At 37.5% G+C, this 24,456-nt stretch overlaps 1 protein-coding gene across 3 annotated transcripts in view; it reads left to right on the top strand.

Annotated features, from left to right (window-relative positions):
- The window catches only part of zfhx4 (zinc finger homeobox 4), a 314,082-nt gene that overhangs the window by 178,630 nt on the left and 110,996 nt on the right, over positions 1–24,456 (top strand). The window lies entirely within an intron of this gene.

Here is a 24,456-nt window from a genome sequence, read left to right as displayed (position 1 = left end):
GATAAAGGGGATATCCATCTGGATGGTTGTGAATATACATGGGCCGCTTTAATCCGTGGATGGCCATGTATATTTGACTCCTTTGGATTGCAATTTGCGAGCGTATTTCTCTAGTGAGGTGTGTCACCTTGAGGAATGACTCCTGGCCCCTGGGACGGCGCCAAACAACTCCGTCATTCAAAATGATAATCAGCCGTAGCTGGAAAAATATCTCGCACATACCTTTAATGGTCTGCTTTGATTAGGTTTGAAAATGAAAGATCATTTTGTCCATTTAAATGGAGTAAAAAGATCCAAGATTGGTGGACGGTCTATTCACTGGCCGAAAGTGAGGTCAAATAAATCACCGTTCCTGTTTTTCTTTCATTAGATTTTCCCCATTCTGTGCTTACAATGACTTTTTGAGTTAAAAGATAAACCGCGACGTCGTTGAAAACGATCACGCGTTGTGTTTTCAAGGTTAGTTTAGCATGGAGTGCTCTTAGAGCTGTTGTCCATTAATATCTATTTACATTCATAGTGAAAAGCCTCTTCAAGCATTGTTTTTGCGAGAATCTGTATTTGCCATCGCATCGCATTTAATGCGAGCGGTGTATGTGCGCATTTCTCCGGGTGACAGATTGAACGAGAGCGCTGCGGGTTGAATGATGGGGGGAACACGACGATGGGGAGCGTTTGCTGGATTCTCATTCGCAGACGGGCGCAACTGAGAAAATGAGGGCTGCTGCAGCAGCATTGCAGCAATATGAATGATACATTACATGATTGTCTTAGACTGAACCTCGAGAAGCATGCGGACTGCAGATGCCGACTTCCTCCTGCGGTGTCATTCTCTATTTTCAATCTCGGTGTCCGGCTTGTGCTGTGCTCTGGCATGACAGATATCTGATAAAGTCGAATATTACGGAACGGCAGCAAATAATATTTACAATTATTGCTCGTGCTCAGCTGGGCTGGGAATGGGGTTGGGTTTTGTATATTTATATTTTTTTTAAGTAAACGATGCCTACTGCTGATATTTGAAAGGCTAAAATTTAAACTAAACTGTTGAACTCAGTAGGCATCACTGTTGGTCCTGCCAAACCTTATATTTAAGTCAAGAGCACTTTTATTTGCATTAAGCATCAAGTCACTTTGCAAACATTGATTTTTTTCTTCTTTATTTCAAAATTCTTTTATGCTCAGTGTGAATTCCTCTATAGTCAGAGGAATCAATTCGAAACATTATTTATGTTGACTTGATAAGTGTTGCATGTGGTCACCCACAGATCTGTTGCTATTAATGATGTATATGTTTCCTTATTGAGTCACCAGCAAAAAGTGTACTGTTCACAATATTGTGTGATTGTATAAATGCAAGAACATTTTTAAGTCTGCTGTACAAAGAGTATAGTTACATTTATGCATTAGGCAGATGCTTAAGTGACTTACAGTGCTTTCAAGCTATACATTTTATCAGTATGTGTTCCCTGGGAATCAAACCCATGGCATTTTGCACTACTAATGCAATGCTCTTCCAACTGAGCTACAGGAACATTGTTCAGCAAAACTATGACATTTCACAAGACTTTATTAAGATGTCAAATAAATATTTGGTGTCCCTAACGTACATATGTGAGTTTTAGTTCAAAATACCATACAGATAATTTATTATAACATTTTAAAATTGCCACTTTGTACAGTAGGTGCAGGGTTTCCCACAGACAATTTGTTAGTTAAGGTGGTAGGGTTGGGCAGGAGTGCGGATCCGGGGGCCGTGGCAATCAAAGGGGCCGGGCGTACGTGTCATGATGAAAATAACAATATTTAAATTTAAAACACTCAAATAAAACTTAATTTTGAAGAAACTATAACAGAAAATGAACACATACTAGATTATTAATGAATTAATTGTAACGGGAATAGCTGCGTGATGAAGTGAAACTAAAGGGTTAATGAACACAAACTGAAGCAGATGTTATAGAATGTCTGGCGAACGATGATAGATAGCGCAAAAATTGTAAAAACGGATTATTTCCCACTATTAATTACCTTATCGTAAAGGAGTGTAACTACTGTAGCATGTAAATAATGCACATAAATAAAGTGAGCAACAATTATCAGGCACGTGAAACATAGCTAGCAGGTTGCTCAAACAACAAAATCACCAGCTAACTTACTTTAAATTTGCAAGATAGACTAATACAATAACAGGCTAACATTAACCCAAAACATAAGTCCACTTACAGTTCTCACGGACACGCGTTTTATCAACTGGCTATCCTCCAGACATGACGGACCACGTCTTTATCTCATTTCGGCCGTGCGCGTGCCCGCTCGTGGTGTGAAGCGCGTCCGCGCTATTTTCCGAGATACACTTGACGGCCTTTTGTGCAGCAAAATTTGAATTTTTTGGACGACTTAGTTAAGGCGGAAGGGTTTCCCAGCTGAGGTGTGAGCAAAAATTTGCTGTTTTGGGGTGTGCCCTTTTAAATGCAAATGAGCTGATCTCCGCACTAAATAGCAGTGCCATGGTTGGATAGTTCAGATTAAGGGGTGGTATTATCCCCTTCTGACATCACAAGGGGAGCCAAATTTCAATTACCTATTTTTTCCTTGCTTGCAGAGAATGGTTTACCAAAAGTAAGTTAGTGGGTTGATCTTTTTATAATTTCCTAGGTTGATAAAAGCACTAAAGACCCAATTATAGCACTTGGAAAAAAGTCAGATTTTCATGATATGTCCCCTTTAAGTCTTAAATTGCACAGGTATGTTTGAAGCAATAGCCAACAATACATTGTATGGGTCAAAATGACAGCTTTTTCTTTTATGCCAAAATAATATATTTTGTTTGGAAATTTTGTTTATTATTTTCCATGAAAATATATTGTAAGTTTCCAATCCTAAATATATCAAAACTTTTATTTTTGGGAGTGGATGCCATGCTTAGGACTTCATTTGAACGCAACTTCAAAAGCGATTTTCTCAATATTTCAATTTTTTGTACCCTCAAATTTCAGTTTTTTAAATAGTGGTATCTTGGTCAAATATTTTCCTTTCCTAGTATACTAATATCCTATGCTAACAAACCATACATCAATGGAAAGCTTATTTATTCAGCTTTTAGATGATGTATAAGTCTCATTTAAAAAACTAACTTTTGTGGTCCACAGTGATCTGAAAACAGTGCAGAATCTTAAATATTTACATGTTATATGTCACAATTTCTTTTCGTCAAAATCATACATTTTCTGTATATTATTAGATTTTGAATCCCAGATGTCAGACTTTTGAACCTCTGTATATTTACCAACCATAACAGGTATGAAGGCATTAAGGGCAGCAGTATAAAATTTATTTTGTCAGGAATGGATACAGGACCATGTTAGATATGCACTTCAAAGGTCTAAAAAGGGCAAAAGTGAACCCCCTGCACCCTCCACCCCCCAGTTAATTATTGAGGAGATACATTGCGTGAGGAGCATTTGGCTTTCATCACCGCAACCTTTCATTGTCTTCTTATTCTCCTCTCGTATTGCCTCATCACTACGGTTAATATAAAGCCCGGCCTGAGCTTCTAAAAGCCAGCACTGTAATGAATAGGCCTGATTAGAGCGTCTAACCACTCTGAACTTTACATACATTTTCAGGCAGTGTCAAACAGTGGTGTTGATTGATAAAAATCAGCAAATATCTCTCTCCTTAATTTTTTTTCGCCCGCATTATTGCCGCACCGTAAATGCCTGGCTTTCCGCTCTCGGAGCGCCTTTTATCTCAGACGTGGCCTTTGATTTTTCATCCTGGATTTCTTTTAGGGCGACAAATATACACAATTAAACGTAATTGCAAGGGACGTGCATTAGCGAAAGCTGGAACTCGACGCCCTGTCAGCTTTTGAGTGAATATAATGGAGAATGTATGTTCGAACCGGTTTGAATGTAGTTTATTAATTGATACTGACGGGGCGATGTGAAGGAGTCAGCCTGGAAGCGGGCGAAAATATCCAACGCGAGGTTCCAGTCCGTAGGGAATTCTAGTTGAATATTCAATTTCCAAGAAAAAATAAAAGATAGAAAATAGAAGCATTATACGCCTGCTGTACCTGGGGCTTTTTTCTCATTTAAGGGACTTGGCGAATATCACGCTAGCGTGCTAGAAGGATTTTGTTGTTGTTGTAACCCGCATCCACCCCCAACCCTTCGTTTTTTGCTTGTGATTGAAACCAATCCCCCCTCTCAGCCTACCACATCATGCTAAAAAGAATGACTGCCACAGACTGATGACTTTCAATATTCCTGCGTCTCCCGCAGTAGTGAGTGGGGGGCAGGGGGGGGTCAGCGGTAATTCATAACTGCTTTAAAATTGTGTGGAGCCCTGGCAGCAGCTGTCAGAGGGTGTGCGGAGGGTCTGAGTATGTAAATGTGCAGATAGGGAGTTCACCTCCACAGTCCTCCTTCATCCCGCATCAATCAGGGCTCCTGAATACATCAGGGGTATTTTCATTATACCCTGTTATTTACTACATCAGGACAAATTACCCTGGCAGGCCGGGCTGTCTTTTTTCTGGGCAGCCTGGTGCAGCCAACTGGGCTTCAGCGCTGGAATCTTATTGTAAACATTGGAGGATGAATCTCTCGATTGAGCACATCAATCTCTCCGCAGTGTGGACGGCAGCCGCCAGCGCTGCTGAAATTGTTAGCCGCGAGTTCGGTTTTTAAATATCTGTGCGAACTCCATGGACAGTTCTGCTTTAATTTCTCTCTCTCTCTCTTTCTTTTGTCGGCTCTTTCTTATTTCTCCCTTAAAGGATAAGTCCATTTTCTTAAAAAAAATCTAGATAATTTACTCACCACTATGTCATTCAAAATGTTGATGTCTTGCTTTGTTCAGTCGAGAAAAATGATGTTTTTAGAGGAAAACATTCCAGGATTTTTCTCATTTTAATGGACTTTAATGGACCCCAACACTTAACAGTTAAAATTGCAGTTTCAAGGGACTCTAAACAATCCCAAACGAGGCATAAGGGTCTTATCTAGCGAAACGATTGTCATTTTTGGTAAGAAAAATAAAAAAGGCACACTTTTAAACCACAATTTCTCTTCTTCCTCCGGCTGTGTGGCGAGCCAGCGCGACCTTACGTAATTGCGTAATGACGTCGAAAGGTCACGTGTTACATATATGAAACGCACATTTGTGGACCATTTTAAACAATAAACTGACACAAAGACATTAATTAGTATCATTGACATACAACAACGTCAGAACGGTCCTCTTTCTTCACACTTGTGAACATTGGGGCGTAGTTTTGCATACGTCATCCGTGACCTCGTGACGTGATGACATATTATGTGAGACAAGGAGTTGTGGTTTTTAAGGTCATATTTTTAATTTTTCAAATATGACAATTGTTTCGCTAGATAAGAGCCTTATGCCTCGTTTGAGATCGTTTAGAGTTCTTTGAAACTGCAATTTTAAACTGCATTAAAACTTTTAAGTGTTGGTGTCCATTAAAGTCCATTAAAATGAGAAAAATCCTGAAATGTTTTCCTCAAAAAACATAATTTCTTCTTGACTGAACAAAGAAAGACATTAACATTTTGGATGACATGGTGGTGAGTAAATTATCTGGATTTTTTTAAGAAAATTTACTAATCCTTTAATGTCTCTCTGTTTTGTTTTGTTTTGTTTTGTTCTGTTGTGCTTTAGCTCAATAAGTGCTTCAGTACAAAAATCTGTAAAAAAAATTTAAATGAGCAAATGGAGGCTAAAAGTATTTTGAGTTTTTTTGGGGGAAAGATGTCACAGTCTGTGCTCAGATTTGTCCAGAATCATCCAAACTATGCAATCTATATAAATTTTACAGCGCATTACTCCCGTAGTAGGTCACCAGAAATCCCATTTGTCTTTTTTGTTACTTTCAAGGACATTTACATTTATGCATTTGGCAAGCTTTTATCCAAAGCGACGTACAGTGCATTCAATCTATATATTTTATTCAGCATGTGTGTGTTTCAAACCTATGACCTTTAGAGTTGCACAAAATGCTCTACCAGTCATGGGTAGAGACAAAGTTGATACTTAAATAAAACAACTGAGCAATAAAAATGAAACCATTTTGCTTCAGGTTCTTTCTCTCGGCTGTTCTCCTTCACAGCTTCTATATTTTTCCCCAAGACATTTCCAATCCCAGTCCTAAGGTCTAATTGGGAGGAAAATGGATCTTCCTGTTGGAGCGATAAGAGCTTTAACAAGTGTAAGTTAGCAGCCTACCTTCAGATTCAATCCAGACCTGCATTATGTTTAACCAACACTAGTTTCCATGATGTTCCTTCCATCATAATAGATTAGGCTGACCTGGACTTTATTTTTAAGGTGCACCTGATCTTGCCTAGTAAAGGCTCATTCGTCCATCTGTCTCAAACTCTTCCCTTTTTGATAAGGAGCTTAGGCACTGGTTACTCTTCATATTCATCTGAGCTTATAGAGTATTCATAATTAAACCTATTTGTTTTTTAAAGGGATAGTTTACCCAAAAATGAAAGCCCTAGTGTATTTCCATGAATGTTGTGTATATGTTTGATCTCACCCGCCTCCTCCCGCACACCGCTCATGAATGTGTCCATGTGTATCGTGAGATTTATAAATAAATATTTTTTCTTGCTGTGATTAGTGTCCAAACATCTGGCACTAATTGGCACTAAATTACACCCCCAGTTTAAAATGAAGGCCAGAGATCACACAGTCCATGAAGCAGGTGTCTGAGAGATCCACAGATACCACATCTCTCCTGGATGGGGGTGGGGGTTCGCTAAGACCCACTCGGGGAAGAGGTGAGGATGGGGGATTGGTAATGTCTAACGTGACATAATGAACACTGAAGATATGAGGAATACAGATGGTAGGAAAAATCAATAGCAAATGCATTGGATTTAGCACAGCGCAGCTCACTGTCATTAAACATAAAGATTTGCTTTGCTGTATGAACAGCATTATTGTGTCCTTAATATTTCAGAATGTCCACATTGGATGTGTTGGGGGCATTAAACTAAATTTAGGAACTTGTAGATGATTGTAATGGTGGTTGTAGTGTCTTGACAGTAATGTAGTAATTCAAGTGTTTGCATAATAGTTTAAAATGGCTTTTTGTCTTCATATGTACTATAAGTCGCTCCGGAGTATAAGTCGCTTCAATCGAAATGTGTCATCAAGACGAAAAACATATATAAGTCGCAATGGACTACACAACGCATTTATTTAGAAAATTATTTCACAAAATCCAAGTCGAAGAACAGACATTTTATCTGAAAAGGCAAGTTATTCAACTAAACTATAGCACACAGAACAGCAGGCTGAATAGGTGTCCGTATGTTAACGTAACATTATCAGTTATTTATACGATGCACAATAGAATACAGAATATACCTGGAAGGCTGAATAGGCTAAATGAACAGAACAAGCCAACGGTCATCAAGTTCGCAGGCTCGTCATTCCACATTACTAAATTCATTGAATTACATAAATACAGGAGCAGCATATAGCGGACTCTCGCGGCTGTAGACAGTTATGTTGTCTATTGGTTCTTATATGTCCAAATTAATTATTACTTACAAGGCGCGCCTGACTATAAGTCACAGGACCAGCCAAACTATGAAAAAAAGTGTGACTTATAGTCCGGAAAATACGATAGTGTTGGGATGTTACATTTGAAGAGCACAAATGCAAAAGCCACTGAATGGCAAAAATTAGATAATAATATTGACCAAATGCTCCCGGCACGTATTATACATTCATCAAATACTTTAGGTTAAAATCTGCTTAATCCCAGACTCAGGCCATTCAGAAATACTGGTCTGTTGGCAGAATCCGTTAAATGCCACGATTTTTCAGCAAAGTCCTCTAAGTGCATGACAGAAGAATTGGATGGATGACCAGTTATAAAAGGTTTACCGAATATATATAAATATTGATTGAATTTTGAGCCTTTTATTTTTATTCAGAAAGCACAGTGAAGAGTGACTGGAGAGTTTTTTTACAAGTGAAGATTTTTGCATGTACTTAGAGGGTTTTGGAGCAAAAACCAGTAGCTGTGTTTTCATCCAAAGTTGCGTATTAAACTTATGTGCATAATTGGAATATCGTATTAAACATTTATGAATAAATCATACGTTTCCATCCAGTGAGCTGAAGAGAGCAAAATCGTCACTTTCTGATAAACTGGCGCTAAATATCAGTAAGAAAAGTGTGTTTAATTACTTCAGAGTGAAGACGAAACACTATACACCTTTTATCTTTCGGATGTGAATTCCTGCTGTTTGAGTTGACAGTCAAGTAAGACAGTCCTATAAAGTAATATTACCAAACCAATGAAATAAAAGTCTTTAACTGTTGATTTCAGAACTTCCAAAACCACATTTAAGATGCAGTGCAATGAGATCTGTAAGATAGTTAGTCCAATGTGCAAAGTCACATGACTTTTTTGATGCGCATCTAGGGATTTATTTGGTTAAAGTGTATCTATCGTAGTTCTTGCGCATGTTTTCTTGTATAATACATTTATCCAACTCATTAATGCGCATACATTTTTTATGCGCATTTTTAGAATTCATGCGCATCTTGGCGTTTCCATTCAGCATTTTTTTTTACGCATCACCAAAATTTCATTAAAATGTGGATGGAAACATAGCTAGTGAAATTTTTTAAATAACAATGAAATGACTAAAGTGACATTTGTGAAAATAAGACATTACAATTACTGACTAATAACCTTTTTATTACCATTAAAGTGAAATTACTAAATTTAAACATAAGAGCCTAATAGACCCTTTACTGTTTGTACACAATGATGACGTGGCAACGTATGCGCGCGCAGCAACGGAAGTATGGCAAGAATCAGCAGTAAAGCAACACAGGTGACTTATCAACTTTTTCAACACAGCTACCAGATCCGTGTACTATAGTGGAGCGGATAAAAGACATTAGCAGATGGCCAAAAATAAAGTGGTCAGATACATATATGTATATTTGTATATTATATTAGTGCAACCAAATGCAACAACCAGACATTTTGATGCTGGGAAACCGTTTTAATACACTTTCTGAGTTGCTAACACATTAGAACCAATGGGGAATAACATCACTTCAGTTGTCGAAATGCGCACGTAAGCTATTTGATCATGTGGGCTGTAAAAAGGTCTATAAAAATGCACATTTACAAGAAAACATGTCAGATGCACTTAGAGGGTTTTGCATTTGAATCATGGTAAAATGTGGACAAACCCAACCGCTGGGTTAAACTAACCTAACATTTGACTCAAACATGGGAATAAACTATCCAACATTTATTTTTGAAAGTAGTTAATGTACAGATTTACACATGTACTGTAAAATAGAGAATTGTATGAGAAAATTACAACCCTGTTAAAGTTATACATTTTATCATCTAATAGTAAGAAATAAGTTGCTTCAATGTACAGATAGCCAATGTTTGTAGTAGCTTATAGCTATGTACAAAATACACAAATTGCTTGTAGCTTGAGAGGTTACAAGAACGATCACTACGCCATTCCTTAATTTTCTCAAAGTGCGTCATTGTTTTTCTAATTCATTTGCCTGCACTGCAAGCATGTTTCACAAACAGTGAAATAATGAAAGCGTTTGGGTGTTCATCACAGACAGGCTCATGTCAGCTTGATTATATTTGCCTCATTTTGATGAATTGAGCCGAATTCATTAGTGCTGTGTGTGTGCAGCCCCGGGTCAGGGCCAGTCATTGCAACCGGTCCCTGTAAGACAGCATGAGTCAAGGAAAGGAAGATGCCACTGCCATTAGTTCAAGGGTTACTGTTAGAAACTTTGCTGGTTCTTAACTTAATAAATCCCGACAGCCTAATCACGAGTCTGTCTTTGTAGGGTTAGCCTTTGCAGATTGTGGCGTTTAAGAAGAGATCCGGAGGGTCGTAGGATGAGAAGAGAAAGTGCGATTCAAACGTCTCCAGGAAGAGAGAGAGGGCAGCGGGGGGGAGAGAAGGGTGTCACAGGCAAAGACCACGGGGGGAGTCTAAAGCACTTCCATCTCCTGCCATCTCCTGCAGCTTCTGATGGGAGAATATGATAAAGCCCCTGCCAGGATAATAGGCCCCGGCAAATGTCGGGGCCTGTGAAGAACACGGGGCCGGATCAAGTAGCTGAAGCTAACTTCAGGGAGAAAACCGAAAGCCAGGAGCCGGGGCCTGCGGCTCGGCCGCGTAGGGGGCTCAACGAAAGGGCGGGCGTGTGTATGTGACAAAGGCCACGGATGAAGGAGAGAGCCACCTACAAAGCCCAGGCTGTCTGCCAGGATTTGGGTGCCGTGTTGCTGGTAGAGATGATGCTCCCCTCTGATATCCTGGGGGAGATTATAGCAGGAGCAAGAAGATAAAAGAAATCTATATACATGCAACTCCTCGTATCTTCAGCCGAACGTAGGAGGGGAGGACGTCACGGGAGAACTTGGATGTATCTTCGGCATGACAGCTCATGTCTCTTTTTCCGTCTCGTTCGGCGGGGTTGTTAATAATGGCCGCTCTCTGACACGGGTCCGTGGCCTCCTCCGTTACAGACTCATTTGTTTCCCACCTCCTCGATGGCTCCGTTAAAATATCTTGTGGGAGTCGCGTTTCGTTTATAAGGTCTATTGATTCAAATCTTGCCACAATCTATTATGCTATTGTCTTGCCTTAAGTGTCTCATCTGTACTATTCATGAACAGTTCACTATATATCAAACTCATGTTTGCTTTAGGACATAATAGATATGTTTTCATGTTCTTATTTATTTCTGATCTGTAGTTTGCGCTCTGAGCGGACAGATTGTAGAGATTAGCTATAAAAAGCAGCACATAGACTGACCAGATCGTACAAGTTCTATATGTTCATGACAAAGACTTATGAGTAGTTTCTAAACAGCGAAGCTGTACATCTTAAATGTTAAAATGTACCCTGAAAGCTTAAACATATCATCCACACCACCACTAAATATGTGTACATGAACCATGTAATAATTATCATGGTTGCTTATAATGTATTGAAGGGAAAATTCCACATGGCCATGTTTTCCACAGATGGACTACGCCAGCGCTTGGTCATGTATCATTTTGATGCTATTCCTGAGGTGTCTCTGAAATGTAGATGTTTAAAACCGATGCTTCAGATTGGCCTCTGTTTATTTAATTTACTATAAAACTGCAACCGTTACTTCACCATAGTTTCTCAGGAATGTTAGTTGAGGTATCCCAGTGGAAAACAGATTGATGGGGAATTTCTCCAGCAATAGCTTATTTAGGGTGCCCTTATAAAAAATGGCTAAACTTTTGAAGACACATATATGCGTTTGGTTGTACACATATGCATTAACATCCACATTACTGTGTGATGCTAAATAAGAGCTATTGTCTCATCTTCTCAGTTTCATTCTTTGTAATTGGCATTGCGAAGGGTTGATGTCAACATAATTCGGGTAAATATTGCTCTCTGTGCTGCATACAACTCAAAGTGTTGCATGGGAAAGATCTCAGATTACAGCAATGTGTGCTTTTAGCAAGCTATAACAGCCCACGCTTATTTCTCTTTTAATTAATGCTAATGAAATGCTAATGGATCCACTTTTGCTTAATGTTTTGTAATGTGCATGCTTGAAATGGCTTATATACAGTATGATTTAAAATGTTACGCTCAAAACAAATAAATTCATGTTTTGCTACAGATCCTACTAACAAAGTTTACATAAGCTGCCTTGGCACATTGGGCATGGGATGTTGTGGTTTAGAGGGATGACCTCGCCCACAGTGCTATGTTTGAAGGCAAGTCTGAAAATCAGGTATGATCAAGGTATTGATTGCCTTGAAGAATCACCTCAGTCAAAATTATTAATGAACAAGGAGCCAAAATCATTAATGAGGACAAAATACTGTGAAATAAACAGCATATGACCTCCCCCAGGCATTATTAATTGATTTTTGGGAAGGAACATAGAGAAAATGCAATGATGGCAGGGAAAGTAAAGCACGGTAACATTAATGATGAATCTGACAAAATCAGCTTTGACTTGCACTCTAAAAATGCTGGGCTGTTTTCATCCCAGCGCTGCGTTAAAAATGGACACACTGAACCCATTGGGTTATAGTTTAACTTATGCTGGGTTGTTTCAACCTTAAATGCTGGGTTGTAATCCATTGTTGGGTCAAACATACATATTTTTTCTGCTAATTTAAAGGCGGAGTTCACGATGTTTGAAAAACGCGTTGGAAAAGGAGACGGGCCGACTACCAAAACACACTTATAGCCAATAAAATCGAATCAAATGCCGGGTTGCGTATGTGTGGGGCGGGTCTATCAACAGAAGGTCCAGATTCTATTGGGGTAGGGGCGTGTTTGTTTAGGTGACTTCAAATATCAACATTGGCTTTCAAACATCATGGACTCCGCCTTTAACCCAACGGCTGGGTTTGTCCCTTCACTGTAAAACCTAACAGTTAACTTAACTCAAACCATTTAAGTAAACCGGTTGCATTAGACCATTTAAGTTTTAAAACACATACATTTAAGTACTGTAAACTTGAGTCATGTGCAATTATGCATTTATATTTAAGTAGTGTGAACTTAAATATAAGTGCATAACTGCATATGACTCAATTAGTTTAAGTTCACAGTACTCAAATGTATGTGTTTTAAAACTAATGCAACGGTTTACTTAAATGGTTTGAGTTGAGTTAACTTTTAGGTTTTACAGTGTTTTTGACCCAGTGCTGGGTTGAAAATAACCCAGCATTTTTAGAGTGTTGTTTTATTTTAAATTAGTTTTTTTATTACTGTTTGCAAAATCTGTCAATCTGGGGTGCGTTTCCCAAAATCATTGTTAGCCAACGAACATCGTAAGTTCCTAACATCGTTCAACAATTTGGTGTTTCCCGAAACCATCATTCAAACGAACATTCGCAAACGGCATCGCTAACTTGTGTCGTTGGAATGATAGCTCTTCATCTGTCGTTAGAAACATCGTTCCTTGTTATTATCATATGTAGACTTACGTTGATCATGCTTTTGAACAAAATAAGCAAAAAACATGTAGTACAGTCTATATCCATTATTCTAAATATATTACAATTTTATTTTACGTCTTTAAATTTGTAAACAGAATAAAAGCGCTGCATTTAAAAACTGCGCATGTGCGCAGAACTGCCAGCTTTAAGACCCTGGGGAATCCCTGGGAAGAGTGACGTAAGAGGGAACTTGCGCGTGAATCAATAATCTGACATTAAATCGATTTGCACAGATTAATTAATACTTCACCTCCCACGTGACATCATCAACTATGTTGCTAAACCAACATGGTTCAAACGACGAATGTGCGACAAAGTTATATGCTTTCGGGAAACAGTCGTGACAAGGTAGTTCGTTTCTCCAACGATGCATCGTACTATGGTTGTTCAGCAACGAGTTACGTCGTTGTTTGGGAAACGCACCCCTGTATAGCATTAATATCAACAAAATAGTCAGCAGGAGTTAGTTAAATATAAATAATATAAATATAATAAAAAATTATATTTTCTGCTCCAAAAATTATAATGAATACCTTTGACAACTTTGAGAAATAATTTACCTAAAAACTAAAATTATGTCATTATTTATCTTCATGTTCTTTCAAAATAAAAAAATCGACCTTTCTGTGTTTCCAAAACTCATTGGTCTCAGGGAAAACACATAATGATACAATATATATAGCTTGTAATGCACTGTGTGTCGCTTAGAATAAAAGCATCTCCCAAAACGCATAAATATAATGTACTGTACTTTTATATTCAATAAAAACTGCTGGTTTGAACAACACGGGGGTGAGCAAACATTGACACCATTGTTTTATTTTTGGGTGAACTGTTCCTTTAAGGGACAAGCAGATTCAATATATCAGTGGCTCAGTGGTGACCCTTTGCTTCTTCAGCGTGAGCTCCATGCTGAGATCATGGCCTTTAAGGTTCCTGTACAGTGTCAGTCCACCCTTCATTAGCCCTCTCTCTCTTTCTCTCTCCTCCATCTTTGATCTCTTCATGCTTGCTCACTTCTACATCTGATGGAGGGAATTAGAGATAGAGAGATTCTGGCCGTTCCGCATGGACCTTGACACAGCAGAGCCGAGTGATGAGAGAGGAATGAAAGAGATAGGGAGAGAGAGAGAGAGAGAGATCACCAAGTATCTTAATCCTCACTGTTTCCCTATCTTATACCAGCATTTGCCCTAAGATTCATAGGACTTTGTAGAAATGTATAAGTCTCTACATACTGTAGAATAACCACACACTTTAAGGTCAAAGACATCCCCATCCTTTTCATCATTGTATTTACTAACCTTGCCAAACATGTATTTTTTTATTTTGCTGTGGAACATAAAAGTTTGTCGGCCACAAAGCGTCAACAGTTCCTATGCCACCTATCTGTATATTACCTACAAAACTAAAATTTCCTTTAAAGGGACATTCCTTTTTTTTTTTAAATATGCTCATTTTCCAGCTCCCCTAAAGTTAAACAATAGATTTTTACCGTTTTGGAATCCATTTAGCTGATCTTCAGGTCTGGCGCTAGCACTTTTAGCATAGCTTAGCATAATCCATTGAATCTGATTAGACCATTAGCATTGCGTAATATCACTACGCCTGCTGCAGCCAAGTTACAGCAGCAAAATCCTTGATTATTACGCCAGTTTCAGAGTATTGTTTTTGAGAGTATTTTCAATATATCTGCCTAGAAAATTGCAAGTTTAAATTTTCCGTCTGTCTTCTTAGTACATGATGTAACTAAAGAAGAGTCAAGATCCAAATAGGTCTATTAAATAAAAAAATCTTTGATATTAAGAGTTATTTTTTAGCGCTATGCTAATGGTCTAATCAGATTCAATGGATTATGCTAAGCTATGCTAAAAGTGGTAGCGCCAGATCTTTTTGCTAATTTTTTTACAGCGATGGTACACAGAACAACCATTTTTGGTTCATTTTGTTCAAAGCAGAATCAGTTGAAATGGGGTCTGAAAATAAAGCCTGTAAAGTTTGATAAATGTGATGTTTCATTTCATCACCTTTCCATAGCTTGACTGAATATCACGACCCTGTCATATGCTCCCTAATGCTTGAATTTCCATACATAGGAACGCCATAGCATTACCATGGCCACTTCGTCCTCACACCCAAAGCGGCTCAGAGCCATTTTTCTTGGTTTCCCGGCCAGGGGCTCTGCATAATCAAAATAATTCAGCAAATAAATATGGCAATCAAAACAGATGGGCAGAGAAGCACTCTGCCTTATTTTTAATGCATATCAATTTGATGGCTCAGAATAGTTGCCGCATATGGCAATGTGAATAGAGATGTTTATGCCGAATATGCTATTTTCATTTATGTGATTTTTTTGTTACTTCATGCCAGTAGCGGATTGTGTGTGTGTTTGTGTTCCCACTGGGTTACACTGTGTACCATCACACTCAATCACACTTTCATCTCTAGTTTAAACACAATCACAACTTAAGTTTTCACCCATCGGCAGGGCCTGTAGCCGTTTGCATTCACTCAGCTCAAACTACCGTCACCGACCAAAGCTATATATGTGCCGATTTGGTCTGCCTGGGTGTGTGCTTGTCAAAAGTGTTTGCTAACAGCATGATTTGCAGTGTTAATTTCATTTACACCGGTCCTTGCGTCTCATTTCGTTGCTCAGAAATAAAATGTACATACACTACATATATCACATATTGAAGCAGCTTGGCAATGAAGCAGCTCGGATATTTGGGTTAATATCCTCAGGAGATCGGCCCAGATATTCCCGATAAGGCAAATAACCGTGGATCAAGTCCGACCCGGCTGGCACGTTTTTTAAACGTAGCATGCTGCATAAATATTTCACTGATTTGTTTATTTATTTACTTGGGTCGTTTTATTAGAAGGAATTTTTCTTGGAAATGCCACAGCTAATTTCCTGGCGTGGGGAGCGAGATCCAGAGGCCCAGGCAGAGTTATGGCATACACAGCGCATTTGTGTGATGGGAGCCAACACATTAAACTCGAGAGCGAGAGAAACCAGCTCAGAGAGAGAGAGAGAGAGAGAGAGAGAGAGAGTGACAGTAGCTGTGCATCTCTGAAGAGGAAATACCTTTTTCCTCTTTCATTTGACTTGCTAGCCTGCAGCTGTTTTAAGCATGACACAGGCGGTGTATCCGTGGATGAGATATGCTCCGCATTAAACATACAAATGAGCAGCAGACGCCGTAGCCCCAACCCATCATCGTCTAGATCCAGTATCTGATGCAAAATTAAAGCAGATACATATATCGAAAACAACGTTTCAGCATTAGTTTTCACAATTTTCTTTGCCTTTTGCTTTCGCCTATGTGCGTGTTGAATACATATTCGTTTACTTTTTCATATGTCAGACAAAAAACACTTCAGCGACGTCAAAAACACGATGATCACAGGCTTTCCGTTTTGTTCTTTTTATTCACTTTTCTTCCTTTGTGAAAGATTTTTTTTATTGTTGGCAAACATAATGTCATCTTTCTGCAAAACACAGTATCACGTTTTTGTATCTGTCATTTATCTTAAAAGCGTGATCGTATTTTTACAGCTTGCTCTCTTTTGTATTTTAAAACAGAAGTCAATGGGTAGCGTTCCGGGGGAGCGTGTTTGTCAATTTGCCGTCATACTTATTATTTGGCTTCACGTTTGATGTGGAGATAGATGTGTCTTCACGAATTTGCCTGCAGTTCCCTATAGTACAGCAAAGCAGAGACTTATAGAAACTGATGGGAACACATGCACACACAGTTTATATAGGCAAATATAAAAGTTTAATGCTGCTAAAGTGGGATGTAGAAGATTTTGATCAGGTCAAATATCCAATTGATATGGAAACTGAAATTGGCAGAAGAAATACAGTATGTGTGTCTCTATGATAGCAGGGCTGCTTACTTCTTAAGAAATACAAAATAGACAGAAATGAGATTAGAGAATGAGGACATTTTTAACATTGAGTAAAATATAAAATAATAAAATTAATATAGCTCAGTTAAAGGGATAGTTCACTCAAAAATGAAAATTCAGTCATCATCTCATCATTTCTGTCATCCTTTGTGTTCATCAGAACAAAGAAATTTATACAGGTTGGTAACAACACGAGAGTGAGTAAATGATGACATAAATTTCATTTTTGGGTTAACTAATGTTTTTCTTTTTTTAGGGATTTAATTTAATTTAAATATATGATGTATTTTATTGTACAATTAGTTTTGTTGCAATCTGAGAGCAATATGGGGATTGCTGTAAGCTGAAATCTAATTTTTGTCTTAAAGTATTTTTGAATACCTCTGTTGCATTATATCATAGGCATTCACAAATGCATAACATCACATTGGAATTCTGTTTGTACATTTTTTTCACAAAATATATGCAACCTATATTTTCAATAGTAAATCTTCCACTGGTAAAAAATCATTAGAAGGTACGTGAGTTTCTACAGATTTGTTTGCTAAAAAGTATACACAGAAGGTACAAAAGTTGTCACTGGGACGGTACACTTTTGTACATAAAAGGTGCATTTTTGGTACCTCTAAGGTGCACATTGGTACTTAAAAGACAAGTTCGGTATTTTACACTTAAAGCCCTGTTTTCAGATTGTTTATGATGAAATAGAACGGTTTTGACCAAAATGTGGATGATATGATGCTGGCCCGAAAATTTTCGGGTGTTTGTTGAATCACCTCCCACCTCTATAATGGGTTTATAGGTGCACAGGAACAATCCTTCCTAAAATGCATTAAACTTTTGTTTACAAAGACGTAAAACTCACCACGTGGTCAGGGTTGTTCACTGATATGCTCACAGAAAAATCGCTGCAAAAGACACATTCCAACAGGTTTTATCGTAGTTTTTGCCAACTCCATTGACTTGTATTACAGTACAGTATTACTCCGCGCCGGGAACCCGTTTGTATTCTTGCAATTGGCAAAGGTGGATTAGCGCCACCACCTGGGCTGAAGTGTCTACTATTCAAGCTCTCAACGGAAGAATATACGGGTGTGGGGCGTTTGGAAAAATAGGTCTACAAGTTTACAACGAATGCTAAAACACATGTTGGAAAGCATCTTTTGCAGCGATTTTTGTGTGAGCATATCAGTGAACACCCCTGACCACTCGGTGAGTTTCACGTTTTTGTAAACGAAAGTTTAATGCATTTTAGGAAGGATTGTTCCAGTGCACCTATACAGCCATTATAGAGGTGGGAGGTGAAACAACAAACACCCCGAAAATTCTCGGGGCAGCCGCATATGTTGAAATTTCAGTCAAAACCGTTCTATTTCATCATAAACAATCTGAAAGCAGGCCTTTAAGTGTAAAATACCGAACTTGTCCTTTAAAGGTACATATCTGTACCAAAATGATACATATTACCTTTTTAAAGGTACTGTACCAGCAGTGGTGGCCGGTGACTTATTTTTTCGTGGGCGCTCGTTGCAAAGTTCATCACAACATGTATGTAGCCCGTCATGTGTGTGGTTCCTTGTTTCAAAATATGTGTTTTGCGCGTCAAGTGCGTGTATGTGCATCACGTGTCTTGTGAAAATAAGTGATTGCTGCAGATGCGTCTAAAGGTTTTATGATAAAAGAGACGCTCGCATTTGCCAGATATTCGCATAATATCATGCGTATTCAAAGTTTACTGTTAAGGGAGTGTCTTGCGTGTATTTTGTGAATCTGAGCGTCTCTTTTATCATAAACGGTTTTGAAGCATGTACAGCAGGCACTTATTTTGACAAGACACATGATGCACATGGTTCACATGACGCAACAAACACATATTTTGAAAACGCAAGTAACACACATGACACTCCGAAGACATAGGGGTGGTTTCCCGGACAGGGATTAGCTTAATCCAGTACTAGGCCTTAGTTTAATTAGGAAAATAACTAGTTTTAACAAACATACTTTACTAAAAACATTACCTGTCTGCATTTTGAGGCAAAACAAAGGGCCCTGATGTATTTTAAGATATGTTAGCGCAAGTTGTATTGAGTTTGGACAGCTCTTAAAAATGTTTTAGTCTAGGACTAGTCTAATCCCTGTCCGGGAAACTGCCCCATACTGTATTTTGAATTTGCGCCCCTCGGATGAGCAGTCACGAGCTGCCACTGTGTACCAGTGACAACTTTTGTAACTTTCTAACCCCATAAGCCACACATACAGTATAAATATGACTTCATTGTTCATTTTTACCTTGTAAAAGTTTGGCAAAAAGTTGAAAATGCTGCCATTCTGTTTTACCATATAGTGCCTCATTGAAACCATAGCGAGATAAACAAACAAACCACCCCTGCATAAAAGCATAACATTTTCAAAACGGCACTGTTTATGTCATAGAAGATGAAGAACAGACATTTTTAGAAATTCTGCAACTCTTTGTATCTTTGGCTGTGGCGCCTGTATCTGTTTTTCAGATAGAGGTTATTATTCTATAATATCAGCTGTTGGCATCCTTAGCTTGCTCTCATTTTAGGTGATTTGTTAAATAACAGTTTGCTTGATACACAATCCAGATCAAGGCATGTATGTCTCTGAGGAATGTATATTTTTCAGAATAGAGCCAGCTGAAATTGTGCTTTTCTCAGAGAACTTCTGAATTTTGATATATACTTTGCAAGTCTGTTTAACTTGTACCTATAGCTGTACCTGTCAAGAGTCAGATCATTGAAGTGTAAGGAGAGGAATGGTGTTTTGAAAAAGTTTAAGAGTTTAACCATAAGGGCTTTTTGTCATATCACATAAGATTGCCCATTTCTCCATGCATAAATAATATTAATTACTTTCTTTAAAAATGAGTATTCTGTCATAATAGATGGACTTAAATAATGTTATTCCAAACTTGTATGATTTTTGATGAATGTCCAACAGATGTAACATGGATGGGTGATGCTTTTAATGGCAAGACTTTTTTAAACTGTATGCATAGTATGTAGTCTCTACACTCTAAAAAATGTGCTAAATAGCACTAAAAGCTCGTTATCATAGGGGAACCATTTTTAGTGCTATATAGCACCTATAAAGCACCAATGAAGAACCATACGGGGATGATATAGCACCACTATACCACCAAATATGGTTCCATATAACATAATATGGTTTTACACAGGTAGGTGCTATATGGCACTTAAAATGGTTCCCCTATGATAACAAGCCAGTGAACCACTTTTAGTGCTATTTAGCACTGTTTGTTTTTAGAGTGTATGTAACATGAACAAACCAATATTTAATTCTTTATTCAAAATGTCTTTAAATGCCTGTTTGAGGCAAGTTGCAACCTGCAAAAATCCAGATACTATTTCATGGTAGATGAAAACTAAAGTGTTTTCTCTATAAATGCTGGGTTGTTTTCTATTGTTGGATTGAATGTGGACAAACCCAACCTTTGAGTTTATAGGTCACCTTATAAAAGAAATTCACTTTTATATGTTGTTTGAACAATTGTGTGTTACCTGTGTGTGTACACAACCACCCAACAATAATAAAAATCCTCTGACTTATTTGTTTTAAATCAGCCTAAAGCCTCGACAGTCTTATTAGCTGTTGATGTTTTCTGTGCAAACTGACATCACTTTGCGCAGGCCACACCCACAACTATCCAAAGATCACAGTTAGGTCATTAAATCTTCTTTACATAATTCATTACCGCATGTTCATTATGTACAATGAAGTAAGTTGATTGTCTTATTAAAAACGATGTACGTTTTTGGTATAGATACCAGTAAACGGGGAGGGAGGCAGCAACTTATTTGCATTTAAAGAGACACACACAAAAACAGCACTTTTTTCCTGCAAATTAAAAAATGGGCCTTTTTAGCATGATATAATAAATTATCTGTACACTGTAAAAAATGCTTTGCTGCCTTAAAAATTTTTGTTGAATCAACTCGGATATACAAGTCATTTCAACTTACTATTATTTATCTTGACTAGAGATGAGTTGTTATAACTACAGGTGAGTTGTTATAACTTATAAAATTAAGTTGACTTTTCTCAACTATATTTTATACTGTAAGTTATATCTCTGTTGACATGACTTGTAAATCTGAGTTGATTAAACAAAAATTTTTAAGGCAGCAAAGTTTTTTTTACAGTGTAGGGTATTTGGACCTGAAACTTTACATTATGGGGGACACCTGAGACTAATATTAAATCATAACAAATTGCCATATTAGGTGACCTTCAAATGGGTTGTTTTAACTCAAAATGCTGGGTGAATTTAAACCAAATGTTGGGTTTGTCAAAATTTTTACTTTTTTATTTTACGTTAAAACAACCCAGCATTTTTTTAAGTGCACTGCTTTCTTTCTGTGGTCATGCTTGTCCAAATTTTTCAGTGCCACTTCATACAAAATTGCAATATAGACAAAATAAATGAGCTGTCCCTTTAAGATGCGACCTAGTTTATTCACTCTCCAGTCACAAAGATGGCGACATTCCCGTCCTAATCTACTTTAGACTTTACCACCAGCGAATGCTGTAAGGTTGAGTAGTTCCCTATCCATTCCCCGCCTGCACATTTACAAGCGAACACAACCTGATCTCAGTATAAATCTCACCTCCACCAAAAAAACTCTATCCCCGGCCAAAGATGATATCATATTCATGCATGGCGGGGTGCAGCTCCAATCATTAATCTCCGTCCAACGTGTGAGAAATCCTAAAGATGAATAACCGGACAGAGAGCGTGTTGTGACCCCTGCGCTAGAACAATGGACCCTCATGTGCTTTGTAGCTTAGCAGACGGTTCGGTATTTCTGTTTGGAAGCAATAGCTACTGTCTATATAATATTTAAGGCCTATTCATGGAGTAACTGGCAAAGAATAAAAGAGCTTCCGCTGTTAGCATCTGCAAGAGAAGGATGTGCGCCTCTGCCTACTCCTCCTCTCCTGCCTCTGTGCAAATAGCACAACATAGGAGACAGTTGTTTCTGGCTGCCCCTATGCCTGTCATGGCTGTCAAGAGAAATCCCGTGAATTATGACTCTTCCAGATGTAAGAGATTTCTAAGTTGCCTTGAACAGCCTGTGGTTTGTGGTGAGAGACAGACAGAGGGAAAGAGAGAGAGAGAGCGTCTATACGGTCTCATTTGAATTGCTTATGGTCCAGGTTTTTTCCTTTTTCTTTTAACTCTGTCATTTTTATTTTATTTCATTCTCTTTCTTTTTTGTGTCTGTTAAACAAATCTTCCATTTTGCACCACTTAAGCAAAGATGAAATAAGCAATGCAGTTCAAAGGGAAAGGAAAAAACATAATCATATAATATTACTTTATATTGTTTCCTAAAATTCTTTTATGACTAAAGGATGTTTTTTCTTTCATGGATTTTGTTGGAAATGTTTGTTTGAAAAATATACAAGCTGTATATAAACACGAGACATTTTTACATTATTGCATTACACTAACAGACATTTAGCTGTTACTGTACAGCTTACAGTGTAGTTGTTTTTGTTTCATTTTGTTTATTAATCGATTGATCCATCCATTCATTCATTAATTTTATTTTTTTCTTAATTTATTTTAATATATTGACACACACACAATTCGCTGTATAGTTGTTTTTTCTTTTTGTTTCTTTTCATCCATTCCTTCATTCATTAATAATGTACAGTATTAACACACACAGTTTACAGTATAGTTGTTTCGTCTTTTTGATTCTTTTCATTCATTCATTTATTTATCCAAATTGAATGTATGGATGGATGGATGAATGAATGAATGAATGAATGCATGCAAACAAACAAGGTAAAATTACTATGTTGTCAATCCATCCGTCTAATATCCATCCATCCATTTTAAATGTACTGTATTCCTTCATTCATTCATCTATCCATCCATTCCTTCATTCATTCATCTATCCATCCATTCCTTCATTCATTCATCTATCCATCCATTCCTCCATTCATTCATCTATCCATCCATTCCTCAATTCATTCATCTATCCATCCATTCCTTCATTCATTCATCTATCCATCCACTCCTTCATTCATTCATCTATCATCCATTCCTCCATTCATTCATTCATTCATCTATCCATCCATCCATCCATCCATCCATCCATCCATTCATCTATCCATCCATTCCTTCATTCATTCATTCATCTATCCATCTATCCATCCATTCATTCATCTATCCATCCATTCATTTATCTATCCATCCATCAATTCCTTCATTCATTCATCTATCCATCCATTCCTTCATTCATTGTTAATGTATTAACACACATAGTTGACAATATAGTTGTAGTCTTTTTGTTTCTTTTCCTTCCTTCATTCATTCATCCGTTCGTTCATTCATCCGTCCGTCCGTCCATCCATCCATCCATCCATCATTAATGTATTGACACACATAGTTAACAATATAGTTGTAGTCTTTTTGTTTTTTTTCCTTCATTCGTTCGTCCGTCTGTCCCTCCATCCATTCATTCATTCATTATTAATGTATTAACACACAGTTAACAATATAGTCGTTTTGTCTTTTTGTTTCTTTTCATTCATTCATTCATTCATTCATTCATTCATTCATTCATTCATCCATCCATTCCTTCATTCATTATTAATGTATTAACACACATAGTTAACAATATAGTCGTTTTGTCTTTTTGCTTCTTTTCCTCCATCCATCCATCCATCCATCCATCCATCCCTTCATTCATTCATTTATTAATAATGTATTAACGCGCATAGTTAACAATATAGTTGTTTTGTCTTTTTGTTTCTTTTTATTCATTCATCCATCCATCCATCCATCCATTCCTTCATTCATTATTAATGTATTAACACACATAGTTAACAATATAGTTTTTTTTCCTTCATTCATCCATCCATCCATTCTTTCATTCATTCATTATTCATGTATTAACACACATAGTTAACAATATAGTTGTTGTCTTTTAGTTTTTTTTCCTTCCTCCATCCATCCATCCATCCATCCATTCCTTTATTCATTATTAATGTATTAACACATAACAATATAGTTGTTTTGTCTTTTTGTTTCTTTTCCTTCAGTCATGCATCCATCCATCCATCCATCCATTCCTTCATTCATTCATTTATCCATCCATTCCTTCATTCATTCATCTATCCATTCCTTCATTCCTTTATTCATCCATCCATCCATCCATTTATCCATCCATCCATCCATAGTTGTTGTCTTTTTGCTTCTTTTCCTTCATCCATCCATCCATCCATCCCTTCATTCATTCATTTATTATTAATGTATTAACGCGCATAGTTAACAGTATAGTTGTTTTGTCTTTTTGTTTCTTTTCATTCATTCATCCATCCATCCATCCATTCCTACATTCATTATTAATGTATTAACACACATAGTTAACAATATAGTTGTTTTGTCTTTTTGTTTCTTTTCATTCATTCATCCATCCATC

The sequence above is a fragment of the Misgurnus anguillicaudatus genome, chromosome 25 (assembly GCF_027580225.2).
Source record: "Misgurnus anguillicaudatus chromosome 25, ASM2758022v2, whole genome shotgun sequence".
NCBI classification, from domain to species: Eukaryota; Metazoa; Chordata; class Actinopteri; order Cypriniformes; family Cobitidae; genus Misgurnus; species Misgurnus anguillicaudatus.
This window is presented reverse-complemented; position numbering and strand designations above follow the sequence as displayed.